The following is a 13,253-nucleotide window of genomic DNA, read 5'->3' on the forward strand; positions in this document are numbered from 1 at the left end:
AACAAACAAACAAAAATTCAGTATCAGAACAACGAATAGCTCATAAGGATGGTTTACCCAATATGGCCACAGCCATATCACCCTGCAGTCCAAGACTGGTTACCCACTGAAGCTAAGCAGGGCTGAGCTTGGTCAGTATCTGGATGGGAGACTGCATGGGAAAGCTAGGTTGCTGTTGGAAGTGGTGTTAGTGGGTCCAGCAGGGGGTGATCAACTTGTGGTCTGTGTGAGTCTTAATGCCCCAGTAAAGTGAAGGGGATGCTATACTATAGCATGTGCTTTATTTTGGATGAGACGTTAAACTGAGGTCATCCTATGGCACTTCTCGTAAAGAGTGGGGGTGTAACCCGGTGTCCTGACCAAATTCCCTCCATTACCGGCCTCCCAATCATCCCCATCCATCGAATTGGCTCTATCACTGTCTCTTGACTGCACCTACAGATGGTGTGTTGTGAGCGCACTGGCGCCGTTGTCCTGTGCCTGTTGTCGCATCATCCAAGTGGATGCTGCACACTGTTGGTGTTGTGAAGAGACCCCCCCCCCCCCCCCCCCATGATTGTGAAGCGCTTTGTGTGTATGGCCAAACACAATAAATGCACTATATAAATACACATTACATTACAAAAATGTAAAACTCTGTCATCAAACCTTATTTACTCAACCTCCACTTGTTCTAAACCAGTTTGAGTTTTTTTCCTACTATGAATGTCAGTGGTTACATGTTTCGAACATCCTTCAAATTATCTTCTTTTGTGCTCAACTGAGCAAAAAAAGTGAAGATGAAGTTTGGAGCAACTTCTTACCATTGTATGACAGTGTTCATTTACAGACTTTTTAATAAGATGCTTACATGAATCTGTTTGGAGATAAATCATGAATCTGTTCTCCCCAATTTTTAATGAGCAGTTCTGGATAATCAAACTCAAATCTGAATCATTCAACTGCTATGGCAGTGTCAGTTGTTTTTTTTTTTTGCCCTGAATATGCATATGATATTCCCTCATTTGTTTGCAAAGGGCAAACAACTAGTAAACCTGGATTTTTAGGGAAACCTTCCTAGCCTTCCTACTAAGGTCAGATTGGCACATGTTTTTGATTGCACTCAGTGCATTTGAAGCTTGGGTGGCTTTTAATAGTTTCATTCATTCAATAGCATACAAGCATAATAGAGAATGTTCAAGGTTACAGAAGTAACCCTTCATTCCCCGAGGAGGGGAACGGAAGTGCTATAAGTGGATTTGATGTTAAAATCCACGTATGGGAGGTTTCGGTTCAGAAGCCGCTTGTCTGAAAGAGTATTGAACGTGCCAATGAAAACAATGAATTGGCAGCGTAAGCTTGCGCAGGTGTGCTTCATTGCCAATTATCCCAGCATATGAGCACACCTGGCGCCAGCAAACGCCATCCTTTTAAGCTGAAGAGACTTTTTAAACAGCTAAGGGACAGTCATTATGGCGACGGAGTATAGCACTTCCGTTCCCCTCCTCGGGGAACGAAGGATTACTTCTGTAACCTCGAACATTCCCCTTCGGTTGGGGAACTCCAGTGGATTTGATGTTAAAATCCACGTATGGAAAACGCCATAATGACTGCATCTTACCAACGCCTCCGATGAGAGGGCAGTCAAGCAAGCGTGACGTACCCAAATCATGGAAGGCACGGTCCTTCAACGTGCCCTTGGCCCTAACGTATCCCCACTTCAAAAGAAGTCTTACGGTATAGGTATATTTTTTTGGGAGTCGCTAGCGTCTAGATAATTCGTTGGGAAGCGTGCAATCCCAGTAGGGAGGACGCTGCGGAGACCATCCGCACCCATTGAGGGAGACAAAATGGAAATATATATGGACTAGCCCTAAGAATGGGGAGTGCGCATAAGAAGATGGTTAGCGGATAGGGAAGACACGGGTCCACCCGAGAGGGGGGACTGAACCATGGCGGAAAAGCATATGGGATCGCCAGAGGGGATCGCACATAGCCGGCACCTATACCCAAAAACGTAGGCTGACCAGCGGGCAGACCTAACGTAGTGGGCCAGCAAGTGACTCCTCTGCTTAGTCAGTGCTGGGGGCCTCGGAGGAATCTGCAGGGCTCACCGAACGGGGAACTTTACTGACAGACAGGAAGGTGCTCATCTCTCCGTGTTAAGGAAAAAAGGGTTAACTAATACCCTTGAGGAAACTGGCTCCACTCGCAGATTGTAAAACCTTGCAAATGTGTTGGGTGTCGCCCAGCCCGCAGCTCTACAGATGTCTGTTAAAGAGGCGCCGCGTGCACGCACCCACGAGGATGCAACGCTCCGAGTGGAGTGCGCACGCACTCCCGGGGGACGCGGCTGACCCCTGCTCAAAAAAGCACAAGAAATGGCCTCCACAATCCAGTGGGATAATCTTTGTTTGGTCACGGCACTTCCCTGCTGCCAACCACCATAACAGACAAAGAGCTGCTCGGAGGATCTAAAGTACTGAGTTCGGTTCACATAAATGCGCAGAGCGCGAACTGGACAGAGTAAGGAAAGGGCTGGGTCTGCCTCCTCCGGGGGCAGCGCTTGCAGGGTTACTACCTGATCTCTAAAGGGAGTGGTAGGAACCTTGGGCACATAACCCAGGCGGGGTCTCAGGATAACGTGAGAAATCCGACCTGAATTCCAGGCACGGGTCACTGACCGAAAATGCCTCCAGGTCCCCGACCCTCTTAATGGAGGCCACAGCGACCAGCAGAGCTGTCTTCAGGGACAGAAATCTTAAGGATACCGAATCGAGTGGCTCGAAGGGATCTGAACGCAGGCTCGTGAGAACGATGCCGAGATCCCAAGAGGGCATGAGAGGGGGGCGAGTTGGATTAATTCGCCTAGCGCCTCTGAGGAACCGGATGATGAGGTTATGCTTTCCCACGGTGCCGCCAGCTACCGCGTCGTGATAAGCGAAGATGGCGGCAACGTAAACCTTGAGAGTGGAGGGCGACAGCCTGCTCTCCAGCTTCTCTAGAAGGAAAGAGAGCACAACACTGATCTGGCAAGTTCGGGGGTCTTCTCTGTGAGAGACACACCATTAAGTGAATAGACTCCACTTCAGGGCGTAGGCGCGCCTCGTGGAGGGGGCTCTAGCCTGAGTGATGGTTTCAACCACCGCAGATGGCAGGTTACCTAAGTCTTCCTCGCATCTAGAGACCACACGTGGAGGTTCCAGAGATCGGGGCGAGGGTGCCAGATGGTGCCCTGTCCCTGAGAAAGTAGGTCCTCTCTGCCAGGGGTCTGTAAGGGCTGTAAGCAGCCTGGTCCACAGCTTTGTAAGCTCTAGCTCAGAGGGAGCAGAAAACTTACAGGCTTTGGATGGGAGACGAGGTGGACCCCGCCAAGAAGAGGCGCCATGCGGATTAACCGCCATCGCGCACTCAACCTGAGGAATCGCCACATATCCCCTGGCCGCTCCACCATCAAGAGTGGTGAGGGTGGAGGGACACGCAGTACGAGCAAAAAAAAAGTGCCCTTCAAGTCCGCGTGAGCCTACTGTGCACCTCTGGGAAGAAGGGAACGCCCCTCTAGCCCCTCCCGAAGCAGCCCGGGAAAGCACGGCTAACATGTCAGTTTCAGGATCCGTTTTGACAGCGCTCACCTGCCCGAAGGGGGCGAGCGGGTCTGGATCATCATTTGACAATGAAAGCCCACCCTCCGATGCTGCGGTGGATGTCTGGTCTCCGGTGTCATCGAGCGTAAGGGCTACCATCTGTTAGACGGATCGCTTCCCTCGCCCAAAGCTTAGATAGAGCGCTTGGAGGAGCGAGAGGTCCGCGGGCCCGTGGGTGACGGATTATCTCTCGTTGAACCCTCAGATCTGCCCGAGTGCCCGCTGCAAAGCAGGGGACTACTGGGGTGGTTTTCCCTTTTGCAAAGGCTAGCTGCGATCTTTACTGCCCAACAGCCATAGCATCGCAATGACGACATGAACTGCCCGCGAGCAGCGCATTAACATGCTGGAGCATGTAACGCAGTGCCCGTGCCCATCATCCGAGGACAGAAACCCACAGCATCCAGAAACGCACAGTCGGAGCGCCGTCCTGAAAAGGACGTGCTGCACGACTGTGTGGCTCTCTTTGTGAAGTTGCAACTTTATACGCACCGCTCTGGATTACCGGACCCAAAGGATCGCCAGGCAAGGGAGAAAACCCAGCTCGACCGTCTGCCGCTGCGTTGTACACACTTTGGGCTGGGAGAAGCTCTCGTTCGCTCTGCATCACTGGATCACAGCAGGAGGAACCCTCATCGACTCGATCAGAAAGTCTCTGACACGAAAAGGATGGCGTTTGCTGGCGCCAGGTGTGCTTATATGCTGGGATAATTGGCAATGAAGCACACCTGCGCAAGCTTACGCTGCCAATTCATTTTTTTTATTGGCCCATTCAATACTCTTTCAGACAAGCGGTTTCTGAACCGAAACCTTCCATACGTGGATTTTAACATCAAATCCACTTATAGCACTTCCGTTCCCCAAACGAAGGGGAACCACAATTGGCAACCAAAATTCTTTGAAACACATTTTGACGAATGGAATGAAAGTCATGCATCTCTGGAACAACATTAGGTAGATAAGCAAGTAACTTTTATTTTTGTGTGTGCTCAATTCATTCATTATTAATCTGCTTTAAGATTTAGTAAATAAACAAACTAATGGATTTAATAGGGGAAGGGAGAAAGTTCATTATGATATTGGATATGTCTGCTCTCATTTTAGATTTCTGTGTATTTTGGGGATGGAATGCCTGCTAGACGCAGATGGAGGGCAGGAATGTCATACAAGTGGTTTTATGAAGTAGGACTAAGATAATCAGACATTTTCTAGATAATTCTATGATGTCTTCTTCAGTTTGAGTTTTCATACAATAGCAAAATGTAAACAAACAGGATTTTTGTAACTCATCTAACATCTCTCATCTTACGAACTTTAGAATGTAATGATGCAATCTAACAGGTTTGCTGCTTCTCTAAAACACTACTTGTTCAGAATAACAAATGAAAACAACAGACCTTTTTAGGCAAAGGTAAAACATTTTTATATATATCACACCCACTTATTTCAAGTTGATTTGAGTATAAATAATACTGCAGAGACAACAAACAGAAACCAGCAAGCAAAAAAGGAGACTGAAAGGAGACCTGAACAGTAAATATAAGACTTGATGATCAAAAAATGCTGGGTTCATATTTAATGTACTATTCATTCTTAGTCATATTTTTTTTTTCTTTCCACAGCCATGTTTTCATTGGTTCTACTTTCAGGTACTGAACTTTTTTCCAGACAATCAAAATAATGTTAATCTTTTATTATTATTTTTGTTTTAATTATAAATTGTCCATACAGTTGAAAGCAAAAAGTTGATAATCGAACAGGGAAGAAGCAAACACTTTATCTTTCAAAAAAAGTATTATTTTTAAAGCACTATCAATCGTTTTGTCGTATGATTAATATATTTGTGCTAGATTAATTGGAATTTAACAAAAAATTTGCATTATTAAATATTTAATTTAGATTGTTGTTGTTGTTAAATAATCACTTGGCTTGGTCAGTTTATCATTGCTGTTTAATTGATTTGGCTGCTTTAATTGTCCTCATTATGCAAGTCACTTTGGATCATTTTATTTATTTATTATAACCCTTTTGCCTTGTCTTGTGTTTTGTTATCTGACTGCAAATGCATCCATTGCAGCAAATGAAGTTTATATAAATATAAAGATTAAGAACTAATCAGTGTATTCTTTAATTATGAATATTTGGGCTGCTTTAATCGTTAATGGTATCAGAACCAAATTTGCAATAAATTTAACTGCTCGTCTGTTTGACTCTTTAATTTCACTGAATATTAAATTCTAAATATAAGTAAAAAAAAAATCAAATATATGTAGGCTTTTATATAGACATAATAAATAAACACAGTCCACACAAACATATATTACATCAAACCAAACTTTGGAAGCAATTAATCGCAATTAAATTTCTGCCCAGCACTAAAAAACTCGGATAAGTAACCAATGAAAAGATTATTTATTTTAGATTAGAGGTGTATTTTGTTTTCCTTATTAACCAAGGTAAGATTGCCTAGTGAGCCTTCTAAGCTTTCAACAGGTTTGTTTACCTTCACCTTGAGTGTTCCTCGTCAGTATGTGTTTGTGAATGAATCCAAGACTTGGGCAGAAGCTCAGAGATACTGTAGAGATAAATACACTGATCTGGCCACTATTGAAAATGAACAACAGACGATCCAGTTACTGGACACAGTGAATGATGATTCCATTGATTTGGCCTGGATTGGACTCTACGATGATCTGAAAAGCTGGAGATGGACTCTGGAGGACAGCGATTTCTTCAAGGCAGGAGAGAAAGACTTCAGGAACTGGTATAATCCAGTACCAGAGAATTATGCACAACAACGTTTGTGTGTATACATGTACATGGGGATATGGAAAATATCATTTTGCACTATGGAATATCTTCCTGCTGTCTGCTATGATGGTAATCTATAAATTTATACATGATCTGCGGGGTAAAAAAGTGTTTGTCTCTTACAGATTTCTTATTTTTTGCATGTTTGTCACACTTTAATGTTTCAGATCTTCAAACAAATGTAAATATTAGTCAATGATAACACAAGTTAACAACACAGCATGCAGTTTTGAAATGAAAGTCTTTATTATTAAGGGAAAACAAAATATAAAATTATGTGAGAAAAAAAGTGTCACGGTCTTTACTTCCCGTGTCTGTGTTGCCTGTGTTGTAATCACATGGGTAATTATGTAATGCCTATCAGCTGTTCTGATCAGCAGCTTAAGCTGTGCTTTATTCAGTTGCATCTATATCTGAGCAGCAGGGGCCCTTTTCAGAAAGAAGGTTAAGTGAAAACTCAGAGTATTTTAACCCTGAAATGAGAGAAACTGGTTTTTCCGTTTTAAAATGGCTGGTTTGGTAAACTCAAGAAAGCAGGGTAAGTCAAGCCTGTTTCTGAAAGAGAAGTAACTAATTCAGAGTCAGTTACTGTGGTAACTTACTCTGTGAACCTAACCTGGTCAGGACCAGGTTTTATTCTTTAAACTCTGAGTTTCTGTCAGTCTCCTCCCCTTTTTTAAAGGCGAAGTGGTATTTCTCGCCTTAGCCTTAAGTTTCCACCCATCCATTTTAATGCTCATTTTGGATATGCACATAAAAACGATTGATGGAAACGTCATGATGCACATTACTTTTGAAAATTTGCATAAATAACATGTGCATAACTAAGTAGGATAAACTTTTATTAGATAAAAAAAAAATGCACATGAACTACGATGGAAACACTTTTATTGAACAAATTACAGTATGTGATTAAAAAAGGTTTGTTTTAAGATATGATGATGAAAATGTGTGTGAATGGACAAACCAGCAGGCTGAGCACACTGTAACATCTTTTATGTTGTTTTGGTTATTCATTATAAAACGCCTTAACCGTTTCAGTATTAAAGTTATTATATTATTTATGACCTCTAGAGCATCCAGAGCGAGTGTCTGGAGCGATCGTCTGGAGCGAGTGCGTGTTCTCCGCGTCTCATGGGCTCAAAACGCCCCCACGTGTTTATTGTGTGTCAGCATTGTCTTCTGAGGCACAAGTACATTCATTAAGTAAAGCAAAGACTGACACATCTTCTTCTTCCGCAGAAAATTAGGTTTTTAATGTTGATATTTGGCGCCCGTTTAATCAGGAAGTGATGATTTTGTTCTCTTTGACTCGTTGGATGGAAACGCTGCTTTATTCGAACGTCTTTTATGAGTTCCAGTTTTGCACATAAATTAATATATTTGAATGGAAACATAGCTATTGCCTACATTACAGTCACACAAAGAACAAAGTCACATACAAGAATCGCTTGTCCTTTTTAATAAATAATTAGCTTAAATTAACTGACCCTTAACATGTACTGTTACTAGATTAATGGGATTATTATATTCTTTCTAAAAACTATTGTTTAGTTCTGCTTACATTCTAAATGTTGTATCAACCTTTATCCCTTGGTCAATAAAAAAGGCAGACACACAAGTGCACTGTTAAATCTATTAAAACTGATCAACGTGTATAAGTGGGAACGTGTGTAAAAATGTTATAAACGTCACACATTACATTACTTATTATATTATACTTAAATATTTTAATACTTTAAATGTCAAATTACGCATTAATTTGAGCAGCTGTTTTCTAACTGTCTCTGTTTCACTGATGCAGTGGTAACTTTGCATGAGCACATCAAGTTCAGCTGGAAAAAGAAATAGTAATTTCACTCGTCACTCGTAATATCTGCGATCCATTGATAATGCCTTTTTATAGTCATGGTGTGCGCGCTTAATTCTGGGTTGGTCTACTCAAAGTTGATTGACCCAACTCAGCTGTTCTAAAACCCAAAAACTGAGTTTTTAATCTCTCGGTAAATCAACTCAGAGTTCAAGTTTAAACTCAGAGTTGATTGAACCTTCTCACTGAAACAGGCCCTAGTACTTTATTTGGTTGTCAATATGTTATTGTTTGTTCATGGTCTTTCTGTGTTTTGTCAGGACTCGCCTTGGATGCTTCTCTGCCGTGTATCTGAAGCATTATTTACACCCTGTGTCACGGTTGCAGGTTTGTGCGCTCTTCCGGAGTGTCTGTTTGATCATGTGGGTTTGTTTTGTTTTTGTTCTCCACGTGCATCTGTTTTGATCACGTGTGATGACGGCACTCAGCTAGCTTGATGAGCCCGCCAGCTGAGGTTCATATTCGTGCCTATATATGGGCGACATTTTCTGTGTGTCTTTGTGAGTTCGTTACGTGTGCTTATGTGTGCTATCTGTCTGTGCTCAGGACCTGAGGAGTTTTTACTGGACCCTGTTTCCTGCCTGATTCCTGCCCTGTTTCTCCTAGCACTAGCACCGCACTCATTCCTTGCTTTCGTTTTGACTGTCAATAAATATTTATTTTGTTCACTCGCACTTGGATTCACCTGAACATTCCTTATTTGTGACAAAACGAACTGACCCTCACCATGGATCCAGCGAGTGCGTCACAGATTTCTGAGTTCCTCACAACCAGCAATGCCAGGATCGATCGCCAGAATTAAGCGTTGGCCACCAGAGCACAGGCTATTTAGGCCCTTGTTGGTCAGGTTTCACTGCTGACAACTCAGGTACAACAGCTGGTTGCTGGAGCAGCTCAAGCGGATCCTGCACCAGCCCCGGAGGTGATGCCTGCGCCAGCTACTGCTAAAGTTAGCCGCTCTGCTAAGCCTCGCCTTCCTCCTCCGACCTGCTTTGCTGGAGAGCCTCACTTGTGTCAGTCCTTCTTGTCCAAATGCTCCCTGTATATCACCCTGCAGCCGTCCTTGTTTTCGTCAGAGCAGTCCAAGGTGGCTTTTGTAATCACCCTTCTTTCAGGAAGAGCGGCTCAATGGGGAACCACAGCATGGGAGAAAAAGCTACCATGCTGTTCATCGTTCGACCTGTTCTCCAAAGAACTCAAGTAGGTCTTTGATCGGGCCGTCTCTGGGAGAGAGGCCGTCCGAGTCCTCGCTGAGCTCCGCCAGGGGAATCGGAGCGAGGCGGACTATTTAATCGAGTTTCGCACTTTGGCTGCTGAAAGTGGCTGGAACGCGGAGGCTCAATGGGACATGTTTCTACATGGTCTTTCGGATCAGCTCCAGGACGAGGTCTACTCTTTAGATCTGCCTAAGACTCTGGACGAATTAGTGGATCTGGCCATCCGGGTGGATTCCAGACTGCTCCGCCGTGAGAGTCGCTTGAGGCAAGGCAGGTTTCCGGATCCTGTTCCTGAGCTTCCGGTCTTGGCGGTAGCGCCGGAGGTTGGTAACGCTGACCCAGAGAGCCCATGCAGGTGGGCAGATCCCGCTTGTCCGTACAGGAGAAGCGCCATCGGAGAACTGAGGGACTTTGCCTTTACTGCGGTGCGGCGGGGCATCGGGTGGCTTCCTGTCCCGTAAAAGACAACACCCATCAGTAGGTAAGAGATTACTGATGGGTGAAATCAGTTTGGACAAATCCTCTGCGGCGGCCACATTACTACCTGTCACCATAACATGGGGTTCCGGAAGCCAGAACACCCACGCCCCTGTCGATTCCGGGGCGGAGGGAAATTTCATAGACTCCAGTTTTGCTTTCAGTTTTAAACTTCCGGTTATAGCACTGTTCCAACAGACTGGTGGTTTTAGGTCATCCTTGGTTGATTCTCAATAAGCCTCATATTAACTGGGGTCTTAATACTATATTTTTGTGGAGTGAGAACTGTCATGAGTCTTGTCTTTCGTCTGCTCGTTCTGCTGTTTCTTGTTCTGTGTTTCAGGAGGAGCGCATGGACCTGTCAAACGTGCCCAGTGAGTACCTCGACCTGAAGAGAGTGTTCAGTAAGTCTCGAGCTGCTTCTCTGCCTCCTCATCGTCCCTATGACTGTGCAATAGACTTATTGCCAGGTACGTCTCCGCTTAAAGGCAAGTTATACTCTCTTTCTATTCCTGAGAGAAAAGCCATGGAGAAATATATTTCTGATTCTCCAGCGGCCAAGATCATACGGCCCTCTTCTTCACTGGCGGGGGAGGGTTCTTTTTCGTGAAAAAGAAGGATGGGTCTCTTAGACCCTGCATAGACTATCGAGGACTGAACAGCATCACGGTGAAGAATACATATCCTTTGCCGCTGATGTCTTCAGCGTTCGAGCGTCTGCAAGAGGCTTCGTTTTTCACGAAATTAGATCTACGCAACGTATATCATTTGGTTCGCATGAAGCAGGGCCATGAGTGGAAAACCGCATTCCTTACCCCCAGGGGGCATTTTGAATATTGTGTTCTTCCTTTTGGGCTTTCTAATGCTCCTGTGGTTTTCAAAGCACTCGTAAATGACGTGTTGCGAGACATGATAAATCAGTTTATTTATGTCTACCTGGATGACATTCTGATTTTTTCTCGTTCTCTCCAGGAACATGTGCAGCACGTCAGGCGAGTGCTTCAGAGGCTACTAGAGAATGGGCTTTTTGTCAAGGCGGTGAAATGTGCAATGTGTTCCATGCACAGTCTGTTCCCTTTCTAGGACATATTGTGTCAGTTGAGGGAGTGCGCATGGATCCAGAGAAGATTCAGGCTGTGGTAAATTGGCCAATTCCGGAGTCTCGTAAGGCCCTGCAGAGATTTCTGGGCTTCGGCAATTTTTACTGCCGTTTTATTTGCAATTTCAGCCAGCTCGCTGCCCCTCTGACATCCTTAACCTCCTCCAAAACTCCCTTCAGGTGGTCGAGTGCAGCACAGGCTGCATTCTACAAACTGAAGAGCTGCTTTGTTTCAGCTCCCATTCTAGTGACACCTGATCCCTCCCAGCAGTTTGTGGTGGAGGTTGACGCGTCAGAGGTGGGGGTGGGCGCTATCCTGTCCTAGCTCACTGCCTCGGATGACAGAGTTCATCCGTTTGCTTTTTTGTCTCACCGATTATCTCCAGCAAACAAAAATACGACATTGGTAATAGGCAGTTGTTGGCTGTCAAACTCGCTTTGGAGGAGTGGCGTCATTGGTTGGAGGGTTCGAGATCCCTTTATCGTTTGGACTGATCATAAGAACCTCAAGTACATTAGGTGCGCCAAACGACTCAGCTCCAGGCAGGCTCGGTGGGCATTATTTTGCGGATGTTTCGACTTTACCATCTCTTATCGGCCGGGTTCCAAAAACATCAAACCGACGCGTTATCCCGTCTTTTTGGTTCTTCAGAGCACAATACGTCTCTTGAGCCCATCGCTCCCCAGAGGATTTGTATTTCTGCAGTGACATGGGAGATTGAGAGCAGGGTTCGTACAGCCCTGGACGGGGTTACGCCCCTGGTCGGATGCCCACCTAGTCGATTGTTTGTGCCAGAGGGGATTCGGTCTGACATCATTCGATGGGGACATTCCTCCAAAGTGGCTTGTCATCCAGGGGTGAGTCGTACCTTATTTTTGGTTAAACAGCGATTCTGGTGGCCAGCTATGGCACGGGACATACGCAAGTTTGTTTTAGCCTGTTCTGTTTGTGCTGTTTCTAAGACTTCTAATCACCCTCCTGCTGGACTCCTTCAGCCGCTGTCAGTGCTGTCAGTGCACATTTCGCTAGATTTCGTTACCAGTCTCCCGCCATCTGGTGGCAATACGGCTGTTTTGACCATTGTGGACCGGTTCTCGAAGGCTACTCATTTTATTCCTCTGCCAAAATTACCTTCAGCCAGAGAGACAGCGGATGCTGTCATTAATCACGTCTTTTGCATTCATGGCCTCCCGACGGACGTGGTTTCTGACAGGGGGCCTCAGTTTGTCTCTAAATTTTGGAGAGAATTTTGTCATTTATTGGGAGCGACTGTAAGTCTTTCTTCTGGTTTTCATCCTCAGAGTAACGGACAAACAGAGAGGGCCAACCAAGATCTCGAGCGCATGTTACGTTGTTTGGTTTCCCAGAATCCCTCCTCTTGGAGTCAGCAGCTCCAATGGGTGGAGTACGCACACAATTCATTACCAGTGTTGGCTACGGGCCTTTCTCTGTTTCAGTGTAGCTTAGGTTACCAGCCACCAGCTTTTCCCAGTCTGGAATCCGAAGTCGCGGTCCCCTCCGCCCACGCCTTTGTCCAGAGGTGTCGACGCACTTGGAACAGGGCCAGACAGACCCTCCTCCAAGTGGGTGCGCGCACCAAGGCTAAAGCCGATCGCCACCGGTCGAAGCCTCCTGTTTACGTCGTCGGTCAAAAAGTGTGGCTTTCAACTAAGAATATTCCCTTGCGTTCCGTATGTAATAAACTTGCACCTAAATTTATTGGCCCATTCACTGTCATCAAGATCATTAGTCCGGTGGCAGTCCAGCTCAAACTTCCTCCAGCGTACAGGAGAATACATCCCGTGTTTCACGTTTTCAAATTAAAGCCCGTTTTCATACGGCAATTAACCTGCCCACTCCTGTCCTCTTGCTCTTGAGAGAGTGGTAATGTCACGGTTGCAGGTTTGTGCGCTCTTCCGGAGTGTCTGTTTGATCATGTGGGTTTGTTTTGTTTTTGTTCTCCACGTGTATCTGTGTTGATCACGTGTGATGACGGCACTCAGCTAGCTTGATGAGCCCGCCAGATGAGGCTTATATTCGTGCCTATATATGGGCGACGTTTTCTGTGTGTCTTTGTCAGTTCGTTACGTGTGCTTATGTGTGCTATCTGTCTGTGCTCAGGACCTGAGGAGTTTTTACTGGACCCTGTTTCCTG

The 13,253-nt window shown here is 45.2% G+C and overlaps 1 protein-coding gene across 2 annotated transcripts in view; it reads left to right on the forward strand.

The window, feature by feature from the left end:
• The window catches only part of LOC141379826 (uncharacterized), a 195,959-nt gene that overhangs the window by 42,284 nt on the left and 140,422 nt on the right, over positions 1–13,253 (forward strand). The gene's annotated exons all lie outside the window — the stretch shown is intronic.

This window comes from Danio rerio, chromosome 21, assembly GCF_049306965.1.
Source record: "Danio rerio strain Tuebingen ecotype United States chromosome 21, GRCz12tu, whole genome shotgun sequence".
Lineage (NCBI taxonomy): Eukaryota > Metazoa > Chordata > Actinopteri > Cypriniformes > Danionidae > Danio > Danio rerio.